Source organism: Rhinolophus sinicus, linkage group LG03 (assembly GCF_036562045.2).
Source record: "Rhinolophus sinicus isolate RSC01 linkage group LG03, ASM3656204v1, whole genome shotgun sequence".
In the NCBI taxonomy this organism is placed as follows: domain Eukaryota; kingdom Metazoa; phylum Chordata; class Mammalia; order Chiroptera; family Rhinolophidae; genus Rhinolophus; species Rhinolophus sinicus.
In genome coordinates this window covers 82884854-82899454 of record NC_133753.1, presented here as the reverse complement: position 1 = coordinate 82899454, position 14601 = coordinate 82884854, and positions in this window count along the sequence as shown.

Below are 14601 nucleotides of genomic sequence, written 5' to 3'. Positions count from 1 at the left end.
GGAATGGCTACATATTCCATATAAACTCAGAATCCAGCAAGCTTTGGCCTAGACACTTATGTGCCTTTAAATCCTATTTACATCCTTACTGTGAAACAGCCAAAAGTCAAATTTAAAAGAAACAAGATTACCTAAAATGGGATCCTCAAAGACAAATTTGAGATAAATCTCTCTATCAGGGGCCTTGTGTAGAGAAAACGACTCTTCCCACTTTCCTGAATTTCAGAGGGTAAAAAGTGAAGAAATGTTTTAAATGTCAACCCTCATCCCTATCTTTCAAGAGTGTTGGAAGGGTAATAGGAAACAAAACAAAACAACAGGTTTGTAGGAAGGTAGTTTCTAACTAGAACTAAAAGGATGGAGCAAAACTTTCCTTAAAAGGATTGTGGCAAGCCATTTCTCTTGGGGAATGATGATCTAAATGGAGATTATAGAGAGCGCAAAATTTCCATCTCCTGCCAGCACCAGACTCCGATATCAAGTGGACACTCAAAGTCACTGCTTAAATGTCTTGAGTCATATCAAACTCAGCACTTCTAAAACTAAACTCCTGATCTTTTCCTATGACATGTTCCAGTCACATCTTTCTCATCTCAGTGGGTGGCACCTCCCTTCTTTCCAGGCCCTCAGATAAAAACAAAAAACAAAACAACAAAAAAACACTTTTAATTTCTATCTTTAACTCCTGTCTTTCACAACCCACATTCAATTTGTCAGAAAAATCTGTTGTCTCTTAAAAATACATTCAAAATTGAACCATGTCTCGGCTTCACTGCTAGCACCCCAATTTAAGCCACCATCACACTAACCCCCTGGATTACCACAAGATCCTCCTGGGGTCCCCCTGCCTCTGCTCTTGTCCATCTGTTCCCTATTTTCAACACAGCAGCCAAAGTGATCCCTTAAAATCAGAAGTCAGTTCACGTCACTTCTTTGCTCACAACCCTACAATGGATTCTTAGTTCGCGCAAGAGGAAAACAAAATCCCTCCAAAGGCCTACAGGGCCCTACATGATCTTCCCCGGTACTTCTCTGGGAATCTCTTTACTCTTCAGCCCCAGCCATACTGGCCTCCTTGCTGTCTGGAAGGCACCTGCCACACTTCACCTCTCAGCCTGGAATACTCTCCCCCTAGATTACTGTCATACATCCCCTTCCTATCTTTGCTCAGATCTCACTCTCAGTGCCATTAGAGGTGGCACCAGTTCAACTGGATTTCAGATAAGCAATGCATAGCAGCTTAGTGTAAGTATGTACCAAATACTGCACAGAACACACGTATATACTAAAACAATTATTCATTGTTTATCTTAAATTCACATTTTACTGGGCATCCTGTTGTTTTGTTTTCTAAATCTGGCAACACTACAGTGGGTTCTACCCCTGTGCAAGTACATTCTACTTTCCTTCAACCCCCAGATTCTGATTCCTCTCCCTTGCTCTATTTTTTTCATTCCTCATAACATCCAGTTTCTTCTAACAAACGACACAACTTACTTAAATTTCACGTTTATTGCCTGTCTACCTCATCTGGAAAATCATCTCCATGTGAGCAATTCCAGCATAAAAGCATGATTTATTTTGTGGTTAAAGAATTTTATTTTTCAGCATATTTATTTTCCACTGGTTTGAAGGGTTTGGAAGGTTTTCATGAAAACAGCTGGGGAAACATAGGCACTTGTATCTCTCCACCCTTGCTGTTCTTACACATTTAACACACATGCACGTATGTTAATATAACTGATTTCCATTCAAAGCTAACCATTTACTGTAAACTATAGGAAAGAAGTTTGTCTTCCAAAAAATACACCAGACACATAACTCACAAAATAGAAAATTCCCATTGGAGGAAGAATTACCTTTAAAAAAAAATCCAAACACTGTGATTCAGTTTCCCAATTATGACCTTTCTTTGATAACAGCCAAACATAAATGTGTGTTGTGAATTAATAAACGAACTTTTCTGCAGCAGCAACAAGGCCATCTGTGGATTTCTAGAGTTCAATTCAATGTACGGAATATGTAACCACCTTGTTCTATGTTGATTGATTCATCTACTTATCATTCAACACATAGGCCCTCTGTCAAGTATTGGGGAGGAAAGTAGTGGGAGAGAGACACCCTTGAGAGGGAGGGAAGAAGGGCCCAGGTCCGAAGGAACCTGTAAATCAGCTTAAGGAGCAGGTTGGAGGAGAAGGGGATGTTTCGATCAGACTTGCAAGGTAGAAAAATTACTCTGGCTTCTGGCTACAGTGTGAATAGATTACTATGCTCAAGTACATTTCATTTTATTAAGAAGTTATTATTACAAACAAGGTCTTATCTTTAAACTCTAGGTCTCAAAGTAAATATTTCAGAAAAGGGCCCTTTTGAAGAAACCACAGTAAATCTGTTTTAAATACCCTGATATGGTCTGTTTAAATGTAGTTTTTAAAGGTATATGTATAGCAAACATCTGCAATTTTATTCAATTGTGAATTTCTACTAACTCTAATTCTAAACCTAACCTTAACTTTTTAACCATAACCTTAACTCTAAGCCTAAATGTATCCCTATGCCTCACCCTAACTCAACACCTAACCTAACTTGTAACCCTGACCCTATACCTAACAGTAACCCTAACTCTATCACAAACCTAAACCAAACACTAAACTCCCACACTAAGCCTAATACTAACCCTATACTTTACCTCAACCTTAAACTGGAGGTGAGAGTTTAATGGAGAAAAAGAAAGAAAGCACTGGCACGAACTAATAATTGTGAATACTCTCACTCAAACCAGATAAGGATGAAGGTCTTCTCATGCATTATCTCTTTTAATCCTTACAATAAACAGAGAGGTTATATATTATTATTCCTATTTGCAGATAAGAGATTTCAGATTCAGAAAGGCGAGTCCTGTCCTCTCTGAGGGGCAGGGTTGGTTACCCTGCCTTCACCACCTTCTCTGAAGCCCATATTCTCGCCAGGACAAAATCCTGTAAATACATTTATAGTACAGCTAAATTAGGCAGCAGACGAGAAGGGGAAATGCTGGGATAATGGTGAATAAAAACAGAATAAAGGGGGAAATGGTCAGCTAAAGGAAAAGGGAAAAATTAATTAGAAAAATAAAATTAAGAGGAATTACCCTTTTGATAGGAGCAAAAGAGGCAATTTGCTTCTCAAATGAAGAGAGATGGAGCTTGGAGATGAAAAACTTTGAATTTTTTGGAATACCACAAGTACAGCCATAAACATAGCTTCTATTAACTACAGAATTCAAGAGATGGCCTTCTTGCTGAGGTACTAATATGAAAGATAAAATGTTACAGGAAAAAGTCCACTTATTAATTGATTTAACACAACCCCTTTCACATAGCCTGATCTTTGTCATTGGCCAAGGAGATTTGATCAGCATTCAAATCCTCTGAATTCCAGCTGCTTTTAGTAGAGTTGGCTGCCTGCAAGGTAACATTGCTTGCTACAGGAACAGTGGGTCTCCCCTCCCCCAAAGAAACTTTCATCCAAGTTTCTGCCCACAATTCTAGCATACAGACTCTCTCTGGAGGAAGATCCAGTCACTCAGAATGATTACTTCAAGCCCTTTCAAAGATACAGGTTAATCCAGGGCCAGTTAATGGTCACCCACATACTGAGATTTGAGGGGCACAGGAAATATCTTCGTCCTGAAACCAACTTCCTTACTACCTGGCAGAGAGATTTTAGGTTAATATGCGTGGTGGCATTACCTGACACATCTCATTAAACGGCCCATCAGCTACCAAAAACTTCACGAAATGGAACACAGATTTGGAAGGGTGTGAGGGAAGAATGCTGGCGCAGGTTAATCTGCCTCACAGAGAAGGCCAGCTAGTCAAGAAGCAGGTGAATCTATGTAGGTAAAGAAAACAAGAGCTGTATATCCGACATTCCACAAAGTATTGTGTACGTGCTCAGTATTTTTTGAATAATTGTTGAGGTGTTATGAAAACTAGGGGTCAGGGGTCAGCATCCAAACTAATGCTTATTTAACAGGTTTTTCACTGACTATATATGAGCAGGCCAACAAACAAACAAACAAACAAAACCCCCCACTGCTTAGTTGAGCAGTGATGGTGAAGTGAAAGCATATATATCGTCTCCATGGGACATGGTGGGAGCCACGTATGCACCTTTCTCTTTGTGGGGACAGAGTCCCAGAGAGCAGTTTCCAGGCTCTCGGCCTCACATGGAAAGATGCTGGCTCGGGTAGTAGACAGCCATTAGCTGTGACCAGTTGGCCATCAGCTGTAATCGGTTAGCATTAGCCACTAATATAACTGTCATGGCTAAGCTAGCAAGTGTGGATTGCAGCTAGCAAGTTGGTTGGTTGGGTGGCAGAGAAGTGGACTGCGGATTGCCGATTGTGTTGCTCCTGCTTCCTGTGTCTCCAACCCAGCCGCCAGCAAGACTATAGTGGTATGAACCCCCTATCCATAGCTCCGTTGGTGTTCCTTTTTGGCCTCACCATATCCTGCGTTCTTATGTGGGGAGCGGGACCAGAAACCCCGCATGACACTCTTCTAACTATGGGTGGCTTTCTACTTGTTAAAGCAGCAAAGAAAAAAGATGGACGAGAAGGAAGGGGAGAGAGGCAAAACCAAATTTAGTAGGTAATTCTCTTAGCTCCTGTCTGGCCTCTTTGGGCTTTCAGACAGCATCACTTTAGGCAGGCAGATCAACTATAAATCAGTACACCTTTGTCCCCAAGGTGGCCTTTATGGAGGAATATATTTTTACTGAGAGACTTAAAGCCTAACTGGCATTAGCTTCCCGGAAATGGGAGTGGGGGCAGTCTTTGAAAATTCTGATGCAATAAACCAGCAGCCACTAAATGAGAACAGGAGGGAAGAGAAACATTCCTGCTGCCAGAGCATTTTGCAGATAATTAAAGCAAAGACTTGGATTCACAGCAGGATGATTTTAACATACCTGACACAGGGCTTGACTAGAGCTCTCTCATGTCTCTCCCAGTGCAGTTATGTTATTAGCTTTCAGAATATCCTATATGAGGGAAAACACTTTTCTTCAAGCTATTCCATTTTTCAATTACTAAAGAGCTTTGAGTTTAAAAGTTCACCAAAAAAACCCATCATGCTCCCATCTTGGACATACCCCTTGTCTAATGAGTAGTAACGAGATCACTCTTTCAGACACTACAGTCCACATTACTTAAATATCCAGCTGTCCCATTTCACACTTAGCATAGGCTACTCAATAAACCTATTTGATCTTTTCTTTATTGTCTGTCTCAGGAATGTGTGCAGGATTTTCTTTGCTATAGGAACAGATTTCTTCTTTGCAGTGTAGGAAGTGATTCACCTCTAGGAGGCTAATTTCTTATAGTTGAGTGCAGGATCTTAATAAATAAACCAAAAAGTGAAGTGCTATTTTGAACAGCCCTCACACCAGCAGGAAGAATCGGTGAATGAGGAACCGTGGAAGACTGTTCACTACATACCCATTTACTCCAAAAATGTTATTTGGATCAGCATTGGATATTTTTTAATAAATTATAAGTGATTCTTCTTTCTGTATTAATTAAGGACGTACACTACTCTTCAAGTGTTTTAACTCCCCCAGTGCCAAGCTTAAGTCCTTTGGATTAATCCTAATGCATGAAGAGCTTTGGAAACATAACAATGGTAAGCAACAACCCAGAGTGATTAAGAAATCAAGATGTGTGCAGGTGCTAGTAAAAAAAATATGCAGAAAGATGGAAAATGGAAATTAGAAAGATTGCCCAGACATACTGTCAGAACAAGCTAATACCTCAAGGCTTCCAATATGCTAGGTTTATATCATATCTCTCTATAGAAGAAACTGTGGGAGGGTATGAAGAATATTGAAGACACAAAGCTGTTAGCAGAGGGCCTAGCTCAGTGTAAGTACTCAAAATTAGCATGAGACAAAAAACAGTGAAAAAAGATAGGGATAGAAAGAAAATAATTTTTCTATGGTCCTTTTAAGTAGATTTGCAGCACAGAAAGGGGACTAAGGCATCTTTTGTCCAAGCTAGCAACATCTGATGAGCTATCCTAGGTATGAGATTGGACAATTAAGTTCGCGAGCTTGTTGCAACGCAGTTGCTAACCTTTTTTATATCAGAGGGATTATTCATTAAGAATTTGTACCAACTGGACAAACAGTTAACCAAGTTTATTATTTGGAAGTGCTGAAAAAGCTGTGTGAAAAAGTTAGACAACCTGAACTTTTTGCCAATTCATGGCTCTTGCATCACGACAATGCACCAGCTCACAGGACACTGTCTATGAGGGAGATTTTAGCCAGTAAACAAATAACTGTATTGGAACACCCTCCCTACTCACCTGATCTGGTTCCCAATGACTTCTTTCTTTGCCTGAAGATAAGGGAAATATTGAAAGGAAGACATTTTGATGACATACAGGACATCAGGGGTAATACGACAACAACTCTGACAACCGTTCCAGAAAGAGTTCCAAAATTGCTTTGAAGGGTGTACTAGACGCTGGTGTCCAGTGCATAGCTTCCCAAGGGGAGTACTTCGAAGGTGACCATAGTGATATTCAGCAACGAGATATGTAGTACTTTTTCTAGGATGAGTTCGCGAACTTAATTTTCAGTCTGAGTATGTGCATTAGTCAGGGTGCTCCAGAGAAACAGAGCCAGTAGGATACATGGATGGATGGATGGATGGATGGATGGATGGATGGATGGATGGATGGATGGATAAGAGATGATGATAGATAGATAGATAGATAGATAGATAGATAGATAGATAGATAGATAGATAGATATAGAGATAGATAGAGAAAGCTACATTATGAGATTGGCTCACATAATTATGGACACTGAAGTCCACTGAATGTCTGCCATCTGTAAGCTAGAGGCCAGGAAAGGCAGTGGTGTAGCTCCAGTTCAAACCCCAAAATCTTAGAACTACGAGCACCAAAATCCAAGAGCAAGAGAAAATGGATGTCCCAGCTCAACAGAGAACAAATTTGCCCTCCCTCCACCAATTTGTTCTATTCAGACTCTCAACAGATTGGATGATGCCAACCCACAATGGTAAATAAAGGTGATCTTCTTTACTCAGTCTACCTATTCAAATGCTAATCTTTTCTGGAAACACCCTCACAGACACACCCAGAAATGTTTTACCAGCTATTTGGGCATCCCTTAGCTCAGTCAAATTGATGCATAAAATTAACCATCACAGTATAACTATCAACTTACAAAGCCTATTTCAGTTCAATCAATCAAGCAACCAAACCATTCTTTCTATGCCAACATAATACTGTCATTCTGTGATATAAGCCTGTTTCTTCATGCATAGGTTTTTCTCAGTTTGGAGAAATGGTGGCCAATGGTTTTCTCCAAAGCCATTCTGAGAGGATGGCCACTGGAATTTTCCACCCAGATCCTGTTAATTGGAGGCTTCCCTGACAGGGAAGGAAGCAACCAACATGTAGTGATATTGAAGTGCCTCAATTTACCAGAAACAGTGAACCAGGATCCAAAACGCGTCCCTCAGGGCTTCCCAGTAATGATCTCCCCGACTGTCTCAGGACTAGAAAAGTAATCTCAATAAGTCTTACTTTTATGGAAGAAGAACAACTTCAGAAAAGCTAACTGTTTCAGATTTTGATTAACTTTATTCCAACATGCAAGTTTTCTTCATTGATAGGTTTTTCATGTCAGTGATAAATAATTTAAGACTTTCTTGACAAATGCCCAATAGAAAGCTTAAATAGTGCTTTATTTGCCTTCCCTCAAGGTAAACTCTTGCCCACAGGTTCAGTACTGATTTCTTTAATCAGTACTGAAGGATGGTCAGTGTTCATTTTTACCTGAGCATAACTGAGCAATTGGATTTTATAGACTGACTTACAGAGTGGAAAACAAATACAAGCTAATTTTATGGAATAATCTCTAGGAAGAAACAACCGTATCAAAACAATTCCCTTTGTAGATCTTCAATTAAACTATGCTGTGTGATGGACAAAATACTCATCATAACCAGGAATTGAAAGGTATTGTTTCAAACCTATTATGTACAAATCATCTAATTTTTCAAGGTTAATGAGTGTAATTTACCCATTTTTGGTAACTAAAGGGGTGATATATGATGAACAAAACTTAAGAGATCATCCATTTCATTTCTGTTGTTGATTCACCCACATTTGTTTGGCTTTTATGCTCATGTAATTGATTTGTATAATTCTGTCCAAAGCAGATGGGCAACTGCTCATGACCACTTGCAAGCCATTTAGATTATTATTGTACTGATGTTTATTCAAGGACAAATGGAGAGAACATAAAAGGTGTGATGTTCAACTTAGCATAACAATATCATGAAAAATCTATTTGGTCTCAGCAGTAAAATAGATTCTCTCTACCAATCAGTTTCATAAGTGCAAGTGAATTGCTTCTGTCCACGTGGCTGGACTAGCTACCCAAATTAATTACGGTACAGTCTTCTAGTTCCACAATATATTGCAAACTCTCCAAGAGCATAATAAAAGAACAGTCATCTCCGATGCTACTTGATGTTACTTTCACATTGAAGACTTATACTTCTCCTCACACTTTTGAACCAGAGGATAAAAAAATTATAATCATCTGTTAAAAATAAGTGAAGAGATATGTTTGACAATCCAGAGAGCCATAGTCTACTCAAATAATTCACAGATATCACTGATCCTATTTTTTTCAATGAATGGCTTTTTTCTACTTTAGAAATATGCTATGTTAAATATCCCAACTTTATAGTCTTGCTTTGAATTATAATTAGTACCACCGAAATAACACAATGTCTATACAGAAGCTTTCAGCTTTCTTTTCTGGAAATTTCCTATACAAATTTATAATTTATTTTCTATGTTTAAATTTGACATTTGGCTGAATATAAACAAGTTTAAAGGCCAGTGTTTATTAGGCAAATAGCAGGGAACTTTTTCTTTATGCCACCAGAAGCTAATTAAAGCTATTTCCCTAAAACGTAGATCAGTTAAAAATGCTTTGGAAGGACTGGCAGGGTGTTTCAATTTTTCTCCTCAAGTGCTAATGATCAACTCAGTCTACAAAGCAGATCGGAGATGTCAAGAAGATACTTAAGATGTGTGCAGAAGAAGGCCATGTGTTTGGAAATGTGTACACCTCGGTAACTGAGAGGAAAAGCAAATGATCTCTAATCTTTTGCTAAAGATCATTGTGGCTGAGATCTGTGAGAGATTCGCTAATACCTTTTTCTTTGGATGGACGTGATATAAGTCACAGACATGATATAAGCCATTTTCTGGCTTGGCCATAACCCCTCCCTGGTCTCTTCATACCAGAATTTCTTTGAGGTCAGTCCAAATTTACAAAGGGAAACTGAAGTCTACTTTTTATTTTTATTTTTTAACATACTCATTTTAATGGACATTTTTAAAACATTTTTTTTTAAATTGGGGAATATTGGGGAACAGTGTGTTTTTCCAGGAACCATCAGCTCCAAGTCAAGTTGTCGTTCTTTTGTTTTTGTTTTTTTGTTTTTTTTCAATCTAGTTGTGGAGGGCACAGCTCACTGGCCCATGTGTGAACCCAACTGGCGACCTTGGTGTTATTAGCACTGCACTCTAACCAACTGAGCCAACTGGCCACTCCCTGAAGTCTATTTTAACAATCAGATAGAAATTCAGATGATTAGGCTGAAATTCTCTAAACCAGAAAGCTTTGGAATCCTTGAAGAATGAAAGTTGTTTAGGCCAGTCTAATATGAGCATTGCAATATATTCCGTTTTTTGAAGACTGTGTGTCTTGGAAACTGGAAGTGTCACTTATAGTACATACATTAGTGAGTGTGAAGGATTAAGATACAATAATATAGAGAGGTTTTTAAAAACTCAACCAGATGTAATGCAATTTTGTTTTGATGATTGTGCAGACAAATCAGAATTCCAAAATCTTCAGGTTCATCATTCTGAGCATCAGTGTTCCTTGAACAGTAGAGTTGATGCAGAAGGTAAGGGTGACTTGGCTGAATCCAGAGTAGCCCATGACATTCCCTAGCTTATATTTTTAAATAAAATCCTAAAATGCAAGATTTTTTCATTGTTTTTTCTTTCTGCGACACCACCCAGACAAAAACACTTCAGTTACTTTAACTTTCCTATTTGTTTATTGCTGAGGAATGGGAATTTATTATACATATACTAATTCAATTTTTTCATGTCATAAGATGTACATTTATGTCCTTCTCACAACACCTACCACTGGCCTCTTTCTCTAAGTGAAGGTTATTTAGCTTTATAGAAATACAAGAAATGGCATGCATTGTACATATTAATATTTAAAATCTCCGTTTAAAAGGCAACATATTTTACAGTGAATGCTAAGACATTAAACAACTCACTCTAATGTGAACTTTAAGTCTGGCATTTAGGCATAAAAGATATTTTCTTCTCTTATTCATTTGAGTGTTTATAAATTCAAATTCTTTGTAATGTTTTCCTTCTTGTATTTAATGTCGCTTGATCTTTTATTTAGAAAAATATATTGTCATATTTATTAATTTTCTGAGAAGTCTCTTAAACAGCTTTACCTTATAAAATGCTAGCGCCACAGTGTAATGGTAAGTCTACAATGAAATTATATATTTTTTGTAATCCTTCTCCCTTAAGTGAATAATTATTGGTTAAAGAATAGTTTCTTCCTAAGAAGGCTTTTGAATGGTAGGGTCCATAATGCCACCCGATAACCTCAGCGAGTGAATGAGCTTGTCACTAGGGCATATAATCCTCCAGGCAAAGAAGAAAATATGTTAAGACATAATTAAATACTTACTTTTGGGGAAAATATAGGAAAAGAAACTTCATCTTTTGTTAAACACACTTTTGTTAACCCAGACTTTGCCAGATTTGCAGCATGTCAAAACTGGTCTTTTCCTTAGCCATTTAAGTTCCAAGAATGCACACTCATTGTTCACAACTAGTTTCCGCTTGCGTGTGACAAAACAGCTAGTTGGAGAGTCAGCCTCGGTCAGTGTCTATTTAGGGCAAAATGTCAAAAAAGAATGTCCTGCATTTGGGGCTCAACAATAATGAACATGGCTAAATCTGAAAATTAACAAAAGAAAGTGAACAGCCTTTTAAATTCTGAAGAACATTAGATTCTGGTGTCCTTTTTGTTCTGATTGTTGTGGTTTAACACTCTGAAAAGACCACCTGTTGGGCAACCATTTTGTGATTGTATTAAATGCAGTGATTGCATAAAAGAACACTTTCCAAAATAACCTGGCATGATTATTCACTTATTTTATAGTACATCTGCATTCAAAACCTGCATTAAAATATAAGGCTTTTCTCCCACGTGAAATTTAAAGCTGTAAGTTTGATATAAATGCATACTCAACAGCAAATGCATGATTTTATGGTCAAATGCATTATACTTAAAAATGAATTCAAGCAAACCTTTGATATGGCAATTAGAGAGTATGTTGAATGAAGTGAAACAGTCAAAAGTGGTGCATAGTAGACAGGGAATCCCCGAGGAAATGACACAAACGGATAGCATATAATTAGACTGACACAGAGACAAAATGTAGTAGGAGAAAATGACTGTTGCCTATTAAAAGAATATGATATCCTCAGCAATCCTGAAAGCATATTTTACTGGAATAATACCTCCAAATTCATGAATAAAAGAAATGTCATGTCCCAAATTCACAGACTTTGCAATTCACTTATGCTAAAAATTTCTCCTAGAAGACAGTGGAAATTAAAATATTATTGTTTAAGTCCAACTGCTGAAAATGAAAGTTTATGATGACTAAGAAAATACAGGAAGAGAATACTAAAATAAAAAGAAAAACTGTTCTTAAGGTAAAAAAATAATTTGTCATAACTATCTTTCTACTAAGTTTTTTAAATATGCATTTTGACATTAAATATAACGTGTATCAAAGAATCATCTGTGGTACATGGATAAATATTTTGGATGTTTGACTCTATTTTTAGCTTTGTGGCTACTTTAGAATAGCATGGTGAAGATCAGTTCTGTATTCCATGATTTTTAGGGATACGTGAGCCTAATACATTTTCTGAATTTGGAAAACATAACTTTCAAAGTTTTTTAAATATTTCATTGGTTTCTAAGATTTCCTAAATATTTCCTATTTCAGTTTAATTCTGACTATAGTCTTTTCCTCAAGATGATTTATTTCATTTCTTTAAAATTTGCTCTACTTAATGACGTAAAGGAAGTTGGGTGAAATGAATGATTATATTGTAACAAAAATAACACTCTTGTGTCACTGAGATACATCCAAAAAGTTTTTTCCCTAAGTTTTTTAAAGTTTCCATTCATTTAAGGCTTTACTTCTATAAATGTTTTAATTTTAAAAAGTAAAGCTTTAGTTCTGTTATATTAAAAGTGAACTTCTCACAAAAACTCATAGGCACAGACAATAGTTTAGTGGTTACCAGAGGGTAAGGGGGACAGGGGGTGGGAGATGAGGGTAAGGGGGTTCAAATATATGGTGATGGAAGGAGAACTGACTCTGGGTGGTGAACACACAATGGGATTTATAGATGATGTAATATAGAATTGTACACCTGAAATCTATGTAATTTTACTAACAATTGTCACCCCAATAAATTTAAAAAAAAGCCTTTGAGGAATTTGATATTAAAAAATAAAAAGTGAACTTCTCCTTGGAAGAGAAAAAATAAAAGTGCTTTCTTTAAGCCTATTTCTGAAGTAGAAAAGACCACCAAAAACATTTCCAATTTGATTAAGTTTGTAAAAAAAATCTATTTCATTGTTGATTAATGCAAAATATATTGCCACATTCGTCAATTTTCCAGTAACTTCCCTAACTTACAGAGACTCTGTACGGTATAAATTTTGAATATTTAGTCAGTTTTTAAAAATCCCTCTCTGGTTAGATTTAAAGGAAGACTTTTTTCTAAAAATAAGCACATTTGGATTTTATATCTTCTCTGACTTTATTTTATATTATTTAAAGAAAAGCTTACAACTTCCATATCCACAAGCAAACATAACCTCAGTTCTTCAAGAATATTTTTTCCTTATGTTTAAGAGTATTATATAGAGAAATACAACATCAAAATATAAACTTATGGAAGAATACAGCAAAAAGCAAATATTCACGAACAGGGACGGTAAATGAAATAACTCTTCATAAATTTGGGTTTTTATTATGAAAAATTATGCATGCACCCAAATATCATGGCCATGTAGTATCTGGAAAAAGTTTAAGATATTGAAATTATCTGGCAATTTTAAATTTTAGTTCGTCTCTCATAAGTTCAGCTTCACAAAGATATTTGTGCCACTCAGTGGAATATTCATCACCCTTCTATAAGAAAAACCATACGAAAATTTGATGAAGGAATTCATGTCATGTCAAATCATGTCATAAACTAGTGTTAGAGACCATCGGAAGTCAGAGACTTAGCAGGTTAATACAATCTAAAGATGTTTGTAGAGTTGTTCTATACCCAGGCTAAAATATATTTTATTCTACTAAGGAAAATACCATCTTACACTCTCAAAAAAAGGCAAAATTATATAATATATAATAAATTAATGTAAGAGTTTCCTGTTTGCTAAAAAGACTGAGTCCATGAATTTAGTTAGATAGAATCATGGATAGAAACTTGAGTTCGTATATAAAAAAAAATAGGTTAGGCTTAAAAAAAAGAAAAGTGTATCTTTATGAGAGTCACAATGCATCTGGAACTGTAAAGGTTAATAACAGGTAAGGAGGATGTAAGGGAAAGGAGAGATGAAGGAAATAAGAGAAACTGAGCAGAAGAAAGAATGGATTCAATGAAAGGTATTGTTGGTTACAGCTAGGTGTCAGAAACAAAACGACAAAAATGGGAACTGCTTCAACATTGGAAGGGAGATTAAGAAAAAAGTATACCACATAGTAAAAGGAAAAAGAAAATAAGAAATAATAAAAAAAGGCTTTTAGGCATTCCACAGAGCATATCTGTGAAAAAAAAAAATAAAGCAAGCAGGAAAGAAAAGAAACAGTGAAATTGAAATTTTCTCCAAAGGTATCTCATCTAGACGGCTTCATTGTACCTTCCCTTTCACATCAAGAATTTAATTTTGCATTCCCTTTGTCTGTCTTGAGGCACATTTCTAGTTTATTCCATGGATTTCTTTTTCTTTAAAGTTCTCCTTATTGGCTAAAAGAAAGGAATAAAAATCAGATCCTTGCCTACTCTCTTGTCCCAAGGTTAGGAAAGAGGGTAATATTTTATTCATCAACGTTTGGGGATTTGCTCATTTTCTCTACTGTACTTGTAACAGCCACCATTTTCATTGTCTTTAAGACACTCCTTATAATGATCAACTAACAGACTCTATACTACGAATTTATCATTAGTCAATAAAGCTCCTTCTATATGTTCATGAAATGGAATATAAGTTGAATTGCTCTTTACAATCCCAGGGTTGCAGTACTAACCTGAGGACACATTTTCCTTCTGGTCCTTTGGGGTCTGCCCAGGCTGCTGTGGGAAGTCCCAGCCATCAGGAGGAGGGATTCCAAAACTTAATAAACTTAAATTCCAGATTTGA